Consider the following 13,070-nt stretch of genomic DNA (forward strand, 5'->3'; position numbering starts at 1 on the left):
CATTGCCCTCAGCACAGCAATACTGAGAGGAAGGGAAAGAATGCTTATTTTAAAGTTTTCTTTCATCTTAGGCATATATAATTATCTGTAGGAAAGATGTTTTACAATAAGCATGAGGATTTGGTTCAACCATTTGCTTCTTTTATATTCTGAATTCTTTGGTTTCTTCATTTGTCACTGGAAAACTTTGTTATATTTAAGAAATACATAACACACTGTGGAAAGTGCCAAAGAAGAACACTAAAAGTATTAAATGGGAAAAAAAAATGTTCTTCAGGGAAAGACTAAAACATTAGACTTCTTTAGTTGGAAAGAAGAAAAGTTGAGTGGATGTCTTCAAAGACTAGAAAGATCACAAAGCTTAAAAAAATTTTTTAACATTTATTTATTTTTTGAGAGACAGAGTGACAGAGCACGAGTCGGGGAGGGGTAGGGAGAGAGAGGGAGCCACAGAATCCAAAGCAGGCTCCAGGCTCCGAGCTGTCAGCACACAGCCCCACTAGGGGCTCAAAATCACGAACCATGAGATCATGACCTGAGCCAAAGCTGGATGCTTAACTGACTGAGCCACCCAGGCACCCCACAAAGGTTTTTTTCTTAATTAAAAATAACAATATATGAAACAAGAGTGTTGGCAATATTTAAAATGTTTAGAGGGGGAAAAGTCATGGGTTTTCATTAGGAAGAACTGAGAGTAAGTGAGCCAGATGGAAGTGATAGAGAAGTCTGTTTTCACAGAAATTCAAAATTGAAAAAGTGAAGACTGTGATGGCTTCTGTTTTTGTTGGACTGATTGTGAGAAGAGTGGAGAGAAAGGTGGGGGAGCATTTCTGTTTCAGAATCATGGAGATAAGTAATGTCCTGAGGATAACTGGGAACTTAAAAACAGATATAGTTATTGCACACCACAATTTGAGTGTTGCAACTAGGGACGTATTGTGCATGTGTCCTGGAAACAGGGTAATGTGTGCTGTCATGCCATTGCTGGTTATAAAGCCTAGGCATTTCAGGAGTGGATTCTAGCAGAAGTTTTGAGTTGGTCTGCTTCAACTGGGATAACATTAGCATTCAATTAAATCAAGTGGTGGTTGATAGCGGATTGGGATGGTGAGGAGGAGTAGAAAGCCATACTGAGGAGTTATGTTTTTTAAGTTCCCTTAATTTTGTATATGAACATTGGTGTAAATTTTGCAAATGGTAGTATATCAAAAGGAAGTTTTGGAATTGCACTTAATGAAACTTAATGAGAGAATACACATTTTTATTCAACATTACTTTTGTAATTTTTTTCCAGAGTTCTGATGAGACAAATTCAAGCATTGTAGAATAATGGAGAAGGTAATTAAAAACCTTCCAGTCATCATAATAACTTAGAACAAAGATCTTCACTTTAAAAAGTCATTTCATTTTACTGGTCATTTAATTACATTGATAGAACTGAAACCTTATTTTAGTTATTGCTCTAATTCTCTTAATTGTAATAGCATTCACCAGGTGATATGTAGTTCCTCATGGTCAAATTTGGCATTCATATAAGGTGAATAAAATGTTGAGGCTTTGGCTGTCTTTAGAATAATATCTAGTATTTACTGTAGCTATTATACTTAATTAGAAATATTTTATTAATAAAACATAATTTTCTACATTCTTAATGATTCTTATGATTTGGCGATTTCCTTGTTTTCATTTATATTTAAGGTATTTAACAGCATACACTGAAACATTTAAAATATTCTATTCTTCTTGTTCACCCTAGATTTTAATGTAAGGGCTCAAAAATGTGAGTCATCATTTGTCAGTGGCACAGATAACTCCTGGAATGCCTGATAGTAGAAAGAGAGAAAAATTTCTGACAGCTTAAAATTCTCCAAAGATTATACTGTACTCTTCATCATGCTATAGACTCACTCTATCCCCTCTTAATGTCCCTCTATCCACATTGTGATTTTATTTCTGAGTTTAATATGGAACCTATAGGAAGATATTTGGAGATCAGGAGAGGTGTTAGTTAGAGAAAAATTATACACTCACTGTTCCACCATGGCTTTTAAAAATTTTTTTCTATTGTCTCTCCTTGGTATAGGGGATATATGCTAGTATGTCTTTCTTTAGCACGAGGCCCATTCACAGCCTCTGTCCTGGCCTTTGATCCTATAGTTAGATTCTGTCATGTCATAGTACTTCTCTCAAACCTCCTACCTAGTATTTTGGTTTTCTTCCAGAGTTTATAATCACCTTGCTTTCATTCCTTTATTTCATAGAACAGGAGATAAGGACATTCCTGAGGTATTAATGGAAGCTCAGATTATATACTAGTAATCATAAAATTTGGGATGTCAACGATGTGAATTTTTATTTATTCTGCAGGCTAAGTAAACTGGCCAAAAAGTGTAGACATCCAGTACTGCCTTTCTACTTGGATATGTTTGCAGCACTGTTTTTTCTTCTTCCTCTACCTTCTCTTGTTAACAAAGATCAACCTTCAATGGCTTAGCATTCTTTATTCACATAATCACTTAATTAATTTATCCCGATATATAGTATTGGTGCCTTTGTGATGAACAGAGTGATATTACATAAAACCCCAGATTCTTTACGTTTGAAGTAATTTTAGAAGTGCAATAGTTAATTCTCTCAAACTAAGGTAGAGTTTTGCCACAACTTTATAGATAGTCTCCTCATTCTCTTTGGAAACTTCCAGATTATTCAATTTTCTGAGAGTTTGTGTATTTTAAACCATATTCCATAAATTAAAATGAGATACATATACATATCACCATTACCTATTATGTAACCTCTGTTCTGGCACTCTCCAGGATACATTTTAAGTCTTTGTCATAGGGAATCACTAGAAGTTTTGAATTCAGCTCATGTGAGTCTAGGTTAATCTCATTCTACTAAAATATTTTCTTCATTTGGCACAGTTATGGTAAGGTTCAATGTGGATATAAAAATACTGTAACTTTAAAAAGTTAGAAAATGGTTTTTCTCTCACACAATAGTTAGATTAGGCATGTTGCTTTACCTTACAAATCATTTAAGACTCAAGGCTTCTTTTACCTTACTGTTTTTCTGTGATAGCCTTCATTCCCAAGGTCACCTCCTGGTCCCCTATGGCTTCTTTGCCCTTTAGACTGCATGTTTATATTCTGGCTAGCAGGTAAGAGAGAAGCACAGAGAAGAAAGGAGAGAAGATCATGTGTCAGCTACTTTTAGTACTTTTAACAATCCTGTAAGGTAAGTATTTTTGTGTCCATGTTAGAGCTGTGCATACTGATGCTCAGAAAGCTAAGCAACTTATCCCCAAATCTCAAAAGTCATGTCAGAGTTGGGATTAAATTTCTGCTCAAAATCTGTACTTTTAATCATTATGCTGTATTGATTTTAATCTTTTGTCTTCTCTTTAAATAAATTAAATCAGTTAAAAAGAAAAGAGATAGTTTTAAGTTAGAGATAAATGTGCATTTTGATTGAAATATTACACTGCTGTCTATATAACCACATTAACACACACACACCATATGTGCCATGGCAATATAAAACATTTTTTCTGAACATCTGAATTATTGTCAAAACTGGATATATTTACAAGGCCAGATTTGTAAGTTTCATAGATGAAAACTTTTAGATTTTCAGTTATTGCCCATGGATTTTTGGGCTTTGTGAAAATACACAGTACAGAAAATTTCTGCAAATCTAGCAGAAATCGACTTTATGAGGATAGACTGGGTAGAAAAATTAATGGAGAGGATAAAGCCACTGTGGACTGCTTGGATTACTGGTGGATTTGAAAATGAACAGGTATTTGCAAGAACAGTAGTTTGACTGCTTATTATATTTTACTCTCTTCTCTGATCACATTACATGATGTAACCCAATGAATCAGAAATTGGATCTGTATGAGGAGATGTGGATGACCACAATTCCCTACTAGTCACTGCTTCTACAGATGAGGGATTCCAACATTCCAGGAATCATTTTGGAAATCAACCAGAACTCAAGATTTGTTAAGGAAGTTTGCTAAAATGCTTACAGATAGAGAGCATATAGTGCTGATCTGATGCCTGCCCCAGAGATTTTTGCACCTGACCTCCCAATAACCTTCTGGGTCGAAGTCCTTTGTCTTACACAGTCCTGCTTTGCTGTCCTCACTTCAGAAATGCACCGTGTCTCCATGGTGTTAGTGTTTGCTCTCAGGGTCATAGCTATCTTAAATTCTACTGTCTGTATGCCTCTAAGAACTGGTCTCATCCATGTTGTCTGTGTTATGTATGCCTGCATTTATAAAGCAGAACAGATCTAGCTGGTGGGGTTTACTCATGAAATGAGGGGATAAGTACTGATACTTCCACTCTTTCTACTCTTACAATACATGGTAGTTTTAATAATTTTTTAAAATTAGATATAGCAGCTTTTGATTTAGATATAAATTAATTTTCTCTTAGTATGGTTGTTGGACTGTTAGCACCAGAATCACCCAGGATGCTCATTAAAAAGGTAGGATCTTAGGTCCCATTCAAAACTTAGGAAGTCAGAGTATCTGAGAATAGAGCTTATAATCTGTATTTTAAAGACGTTTCCCAGGTGATTTGATGCATATTAAAATTTGTAAACTGCTACCTTGGAGGAATAATTACCTGTGTCAATGTATTTGATACAAGGTGCTTACAATTTGACATTTTTCCTTTATTTTGTGTGAATTCCTTCCTTTTCTGCGTATCTTCATTTTTTCTCTTCCCAAATGTAAAAAAAAAATTTGGAAAAATCAGTGGTTCATAGGGAATTTCAAATTCTATTCCACAGCTATCTTTTGACATTCAATACATCCTGGATCTGGGGCTGATCATATTTAATGGAATGTTTAAATGATTTGAAACTTAGGACACTGCCAGTTTTCTCCTTTCTGAGACCACCATTTCCCTCCTCTCAGAAAATTATTAAAAAAATAAATGTCATGTCTTTGGGTTTCATGATGGCTTTCACAATTGCCCAGTTAAAGGGTACATGGCAAGCATAATGTTCTAAAAATCTTTAATACTAAAAAATATAACAAATTCAAAATAACTGTATAGTACTTTATGTTAAATACTGTCTGCTTTGGTGAAGAACTCAATTCTTGGAATACAGCATTTTGGTAGTAGAATGCTTCCTTCAGATTTCTGTGGTATGAGGTAAAAAGAGAGGGGAAAATACATTAGTTGTCAGTAAATTTCTAGGATTCATCAGTGTTACCTGTGAAAGAAGAAAGTGTTCAGGAAGGTATTCATATCTTTTTACAATGCTCAAAAACAACATTGACATGTTGATATCTAAATCTAGCTATCACAAAAATAATTGTGCCTATGTTGCCTGAATCTGGCATAATATGGTAGCTGTTTCTGTGACACAATTGCCATAAATACTGGCTAGACAATCAGTACATCACACTTCCCACAGTATATCTCACTTATTGGCTCAGAGTGAGTATATGATCATAGCTAATACAATCAGAATGAATCTCAGTGCTCTTGGTGACCTATTGGAGAAACGGCTCTTTTTTTCTGTTATAAAGATGTAGGATTGTGGTTATTAAGCTATCCTGTCTCCGCAAGGTCAGATCCAGTTTGGATAATGCGGCCAACCCAGAGAAGGGGAGCCAAAAGATGAAGAGAAAGGAACCAGTTTTGGCTGACAACACTTAAATTCCTGCATCAAAAATCACTTGAAGGGGGCACCTGGGTGGCTCAGTAAGTTGAGCATTTGACTTCAGCTCAGGTCATGATCTCGAGGTTTGTGAGTTCAAGCCCCACATTGGGCTCGCTGCTGACAGTGCAGAGCCTGCTTCAGATCCTCTGTCCTCCCTCTCTCTGTCCCTCCCCCACTTGAGCTCTCTCAAAAATAAATAAAACTTAAAAAAATCACTTAAAGGCAAATGTATGCCAGAATTTTTCAGTTGCATGAGAAATTCACTTTAAAAAAAAATCAGGGTGTGTGTGTGTGTGTGGCGGGGGGGGGGGGGGGGGGGGGGGGGAGGTGTTTTCCCATTGCTAACTGATTTACCTTCTACCAGTGCTTATCATACTTCATTATTATTGCTTATGTAAGAAATGACTTTTTTCTGCTAGACGATTACCTCCATGAGGGCAGGGCCATGTCTCTTATCTGCTGTTGTGTCCCCAGGACCTACCACAATTTTAGCAGAGTCAGCATATAATAAACTTTAAAAAATATGAGTATACAACTTGTTATACTCCTTGGTACAGCATTTTTATGTTATGAACAATTAATTCCTCTATATACTTTAAAGAAAAAAATACTTCTACATCCTAGATCCAGTTTCTGTATCTTCTGTACTAATATCTTAGTACCTACATCATTTTTCTTCTCTACCTTACTGTAGCATTAAAATGAATCAAAGCAACTGTTTTCCTATTGATTTTTTAACGAGTTACTACTGCTTTTTTAAGCCATTCCTTTGCCTGTTTTCATACAACATTTTATTTATATTTCCATTGCAGCAGATTTTTATGGTATATTATAATTAATAGTCCATGTTTCTCTTTGTTCCTCAAACTGTGTGTTCTTTGAAAATAGCAACTAAATCCTTTTTAACCTTTATGTTGCCAGTGACTATTATAGCATTTTGCATTTGTGTTTTAAAAATGCAAGGGCGCCTGGGTGGCTCAGTCAGTTAAATGTCCGACTTCAGCTCAGGTCATGATCTCTCAGTTCATGAGTTCAAGCCCCACGTCGGGCTCTGTGCTGACAGCTCAGAGCCTAGAGCCTGCTTTGGATTCTGTGTCCCTCTCTCTCTCTCTCTTTCCTGCCCCACTCTCTCTTTCTCTCAAAAATAGAAACATTAAAAAAAAAATAAAAATGCAGGCATTTTTCATTAGTTTCTGGTTCTACTCTCTTCAGTGTTTTATGCCATTATAAATGTACCTGAACTGAATATCCCTGAAATGAAAAAAAAATATTTTAAAATGTTTATTTTTCAGAGAAAGAGAGACAGAGTATGAGTGGGGGAGGGGCAGAGAGAGAGAGAGGGAGACAGAATCTGAAACAGGCTCCAGGTTCTGAGCTGTCAGCACAGAGCCTAATGCAAGTGTGGGGCTCAAACTCATGATCTATGAGATCATGATCTGAGCCAAAGTTGGACGCTTAACTGACTGAGCCACCCAGGTACTCCTCCCTGGAATTTTTTTACTCTTATTTGAGGGCTGACACTTATGTGGTTAACTCATCAGTTGGCATATTGGGCATTCACCCCAAAAGAGACTCTAGGGATGGCCAAATTACTGGGGAGGGTGGCTGGACAAAATTAGATTTTAACAGTAACCATTATTAGGCACCAATTTAGACAGTTACTTGGAAATAGAGGTTAGCCCATATGAAAATGAAAATACAAAACTTAAAAACTAAACTATAAAACAGACCCTTGAGAATATTCAAAGTGAGGAAAGAACCCTTGTACTAAAGATATTTTGGACGATCTAGGTCTTCAAAAATACTTCACTGATAGTGAGGTTCTAGTGGTAATGACTGTTTGATTGCCCCAACCCCTCTTTCTTGACAGAGAATACACATTGTTCAGGGAATGCACAGGTAGTACTGTGCTTAGGAAGGCAACTTTCTTTTCTAGCAGTGAAGGGGGCATGTTTTGAGCCAGTTATGGGAATGTCATACTTCCCTGACAATGACTGTTCTGATGATGAGCATGTCATTCAACTCAGACTAATGAGATGTAGGGGAATTAAACCTGAGGATTATGGGAAAAGTTTTCTTTCCTAAGAGAGAGAGAGAGAGAGAGAGAGAGAGAGAGAGAGAGAGAACGAGAGAACCCACCGACCCTTTGCAATATGTCACAGATTCTAAGATAAACATTAAATATTAAGGAAAAAGAGAAATAGGTAAATATTAGAGGAGAAGCTATCAAAAGGGGATTTCTATAAATTTGGAAACTATTCACTGGTGGCAGTTGGCTATAGCTCTAAGATAGCTAACCCTAGGATATAACACACTATTGCTCTACATGTTATCAGAAAGTCCTCACCCTGAGGTGTAACCAGTCTAAGAGAATTTATGAACTTAGATGTTGGTAATAGTTCTTTCTACTGAAAGAAGAAAGATGTAGTAATAATAAAGTATAAACAGGTGGGATATGATCTTCATTTATTCCAGATAAAGGGGATAGAGAGTAAGAATATGTCATGATATGTTCAATATTACACAAGGAGAAAATAACCTGAGCACCCGACATGAACATCCTGGTTGGTTTGGCACCTACACTCCCTAGAGTGAGAAAGACAGAAATAAAAGATTACTATAGCTTGATCAAAACATATTCTTCCTTTAAGTTTGCCTTACTTGATTATCATTCAGCAGAAGTCTGATTATGAATTAGATTTCCTAAGTATCTTCATTCTAGAATGGTAAAATTCTGGTTATCTGACTGATACAGATGGTTAGTCCATGGATATTGATTGATTATAAAAACAGTAGGCCTTCTGGTTGATATATCTACTTCTTATTGATTAGGTTATCATGAAGCCCATTCTTTCGAGTCTGTTTTAGAGCTATACATTGATGACTTTTAATACTTCAGTACTTCTTTCAGCCATTATTGACTGATTTCAGAGTTTCAGGACAAGCAGTGGGAATCACCCAGGTGCTTGATTGCTGGCTTCCAGAGGAAATTAGATAACTTTAGTTGCCTTTCAGAACAATTTAAATTCTAAGCCTATGAGTTATGGTCTTATTTAACTTTTCAATAAGATTATTTAGCTAAGGGTTGGAATGCATTATTCAGTTTTTAACTCCACGCTGGTGTTTTTGTAGATATTGGGGAAATACTAAAAGTGTCTGCAGGACGAGTTAAAACATACTCTGAAAACGAAAACAAAAACCCACACAGTTCACTCTCCTTTTGAAAAAACCAGTGCATGACTGCTAGATATCAATACACATTGATTTTGTCCAGTTTGTGTGTGTGTGTGTGTGTGTGTGTGTGTGTGTGTGTGAGTCAGTGCTGTAGTTCTTGCCAGTAGGATTGTTGTGTTATTTGGATAGGTTCTTATGCATTACCAAGTGTTCCAATAGAGATAATATATTTTATTTAATGTTTCTTCTCCCGATAAAAAATAAAATAAATATTCATATGGTTTTACCTAAATCTGACTTCCCACTAGTGAATCAAGAATATAATTTATCTTTTGTTGGAAAATTGATCTTTCAATTCTATCAATACCCTTCTGTTTTGTGTCTTTAAAGTTGCTTAGCTATCCAAGAAGTCCCTTGAAGGAAATAGTCATAGAATTAAAAATACATATTGAGTTTTTATGTCTAATTTATTGGACTTTAAGTAAAACTTTAAGCTTTTAAATGGTTTGTTACACCCTTTCATGATAACAAATGCATTATAAAAACTTTCTCAAATATAATTTCTAAATTTTGTGTGTGTGTGTTTTTTTTGCTGCCAGAAAACTTTTCCTTCTTATTAATGAGAGATGAGTATTCTTTTATTGGATGTCTTAATTATTTCTCTCTTTTGGTGTTACTTAACATACATATTTATAGGACAGGTGTTAAATTAGTCTTTTTCCCCTCCATTTGCCTCATCCACCTCCTTTTCAATATCAGTGCTCATTTCCTTCCTTGCTATAAGTACTCAGGCAATAGTTTTTTTTAAAATTTTTTTTCAATATATGAAATTTATTGTCAAAATGGTTTCCATACAACACCTAGTGCTCATCCCAAAAGGTGCCCTCCTCAATACCCATCACCCAACCTCCCCTCCCTCCCACCCCCCATCAACCCTCAGTTTGTTCTCAGTTTTTAACAGTCTCTTATGCTTTGGCTCTCTCCCACTCTAACCTCTTTTTTTTTTTCCTTCCCCTCCCCCATGGGTTTCTGTTAAGTTTCTCAGGATCCACATAAGAGTGAACACATATGGTATCTGTCTTTCTCTGTATGGCTTATTTCACTTAGCATCACACTCTCCAGTTCCATCCACGTTGCTACAAAGGGCCATATTTCATTCTTTCTTATTGCCCTGTAGTACTCCATTGTGTATAGAAACCACAATTTCTTTATCCATTCATCAGTTGATGGACATTTAGGCTCTTTCCATAATTTGGCTATTGTTGAGAGTGCTGCTATACACATTGGGGTACAAGTGCCCCTATGGATCAGTACTCCTATATCCCTTGGGTAAATTCCTAGCAGTGCTATTGCTGGGTCATAGGGTAGGTCTATTTTTAATTTTTTGAAGAACCTCCACACGGTTTTCCAGAGTGGCTGTACCAGTTTGCACTCCCACCAACAGTGCAAGAGGGTTCCCGTTTCTCCACATCCTCGCCAGCATCTATAGTCTCCTGATTTGTTCATTTTGGCCACTCTGACTGGCGTGAGGTGATATCTGAGTGTGGTTTTGATTTGTATTTCCCTGATGAGGAGCGACATTGAACATCTTTTCATGTGCCTGTTGGCCATCTGGATGTCTTCTTTAGAGAAGTGTCTATTCATGTTTTCTGCCCATTTCTTCACTGGGTTATTTGTTTTTCGGGTGTGGAGTTTGGTGAACTCTATAGATTTTTGATACTAGCCCTTTGTCCGATATGTCATTTGCAAATATCTTTTCCCATTCCGTTGGTTGCCTTTTAGTTTTGTTGGTTGTTTCCTTTGCTGTGCAGAAGCTTTTGATCTTCATGAGGTCCCAATAGTTCATTTTTGCTTTTAATTCCCTTGCCTTTGGGGATGTGTCGAGTAAGAGATTGCTACGGCTGAGGTCAGAGAGGTCTTTTCCTGCTTTCTCCTCTAGGGTTTTGATGGTTTCCTGTCTCACATTCAGGTCCTTTATCCATTTTGAGTTTATTTTTGTGAATGGTGTGAGAAAGTGGTCTAGTTTCAACCTTCTGCATGTTACTCAGACAATAGTTTTAATACTGTTTTTAGTTTTCTTTTGGCCTAGATTAAATATGTACAGTTAATGTTCTTTGATGTAGTATCTTGGTTATGAAAGGGATGTAGTCATATGCCCTGTAGAAATTTCAGGTGAAGTATTGTTGGACTGTTCTAGTTCTGCCAAGGAAGGATTTTAAGGGTTTGAATGGGAAGTCTTGTGAAATGGCTTATTTAACAGTGACAATGTATTGACAGTGACAATTTGCTATGTGTCAAACACGAAGCAAAGTACGTTATTTAAGATAATATCTTTAAAAAGATCGATGAAGAAGATAATAAGATTGCAATGAAAATTTTCCTATTAAGTGAGTATTGTTTTTTCTTTTTTTGTAAGGGAGAGGATTTTTTTTTTTTTTGAAGTAGAGCTGACACACAATGCTATGTTAGTTTCAGGTGCACAAAATAGTGAATCAACAATTCTATACATTATGCATTGCTCACCATGATAAGTATAGTTACCGTCTTTCATCATACAACATCGAATATTATTGTTTTCAAACTAAAATGAAGGAACTGGGAGATCACAACGGGTCAATGGCCTCGATGTTCCCCTCAGCTTGCCTAAACTAGACAGGCTTTTTCCTGACTCTAGGTCTTGCCTTCTCTTTTCTGAGAGCTATTTTGTTACAAAACTTATAAATTCTTTCTCTGCCCTTTGAGATGTAAATTTTTGAAAAGGCTTCCTGCCAGTTTTACAACCCAAGGAATGGGTTTCTCAAAGACTTGGGAGATAGCTCTTTGAAATATAATCACCAAAGAAAATAGCACTATTCCCCATTTTCTGTGGGAGAGTCAGAGCTTAACTTTGGCAGATTGATTTATTTATTTTAAAAATAAAAATATAATCATAAACATATGGATTAAGATTTCCTTGGAACACAAGTAGGTGTAAAAATGAACGCAGTAAAATGATTGTAGAGTTAGGAATATAATATTCACCTTTTTTTTTATATTAAAACCATTTGAAAACTGAAAACTTAACTCTAAATGCCTCTAAGTTGTTTACCTAAACACATTTTACAATGTGTTTTGATGATGGAACAGTGACGTTTTCAACACATAACCAAGCATACGAAAAATGACAGTAGACCTTATTTCAGACCTATTTCAGACAGATTTTCTGTCTGAAATCTTTAAATAAATCTCAAGTGACCTGAATGAAAATGATCTTACCTAAGATCTTACCTAAGATCACTAAAGCTTAGTGACCTTTGTCTTTATGTTTCTTATTCTAGATAAACCCATATATTCATTAGAGGTTTTGTTTTGATTTTTAGCAATGACAGAGAATAAAGCAGATGCATTGACTTAAACAATTGGAACCGAATGAATTTTTTTTTAAATAGAAAGATGTTATTAAATATATTAAGTATGAGAAATAAAAAATAAAATGAATGTTTTGGTTATCTTTATGTGCTACTATTTCCTTTTTTAAAGACTTTATTTTCATGGAACACTTTCGGATTTACAACAAAATTGGAAGGGAGGTACAGAGACTTCCAGTATACTCCCTTCCATGCATAGCCTTTCCCATTATCAACATCACTCACCAAAATGGTACACTTTTTACCAACCATGAACCCATATTGATACTTTGTAATCACCCAAAGTCCATAATTGACATTATGGTTCATTCTTATTTTTGTGCATCATTTGGGTTTGGACAAATGTATAATGACTTATATCAATCATTGTAATATTATATAGAGTATTTTCACTTCCCTAAAAATCCTCTGTGCTCCAATTCATCTCTCCCCTGCCACCCTTGGAAACCACTGGTGTTTTTATTTTTTCCATGGTTTTGCCTTTTCCAGAATGTCATATTCTTGGAATCATACAATATGTAGCCATTTCAGATTGGCTTCTTTCACTTAGTGATATGCATTTAAGTTCCCCCCATGTGTTCTCATGGCTTGATAGCTTACCTCTTTTTAGTGCTGAATGATATTCCATTGTCTGTAAGTACCACAGTTCATTGATCCATTCACCTGCTAAAAGATATCTTGGTTGCTTCCAAGTTTTGGCAATTACGATAAAGCTGCTATAAACATCCTTGTGCAAGTTGAGGAGACATAAGTTTTCAACTCCTCTGTGTAAATACCAAGGGCTGTGATTACTGGATCATATAA

Source organism: Panthera leo, chromosome A1 (assembly GCF_018350215.1).
Source record: "Panthera leo isolate Ple1 chromosome A1, P.leo_Ple1_pat1.1, whole genome shotgun sequence".
Taxonomy (NCBI): domain Eukaryota; kingdom Metazoa; phylum Chordata; class Mammalia; order Carnivora; family Felidae; genus Panthera; species Panthera leo.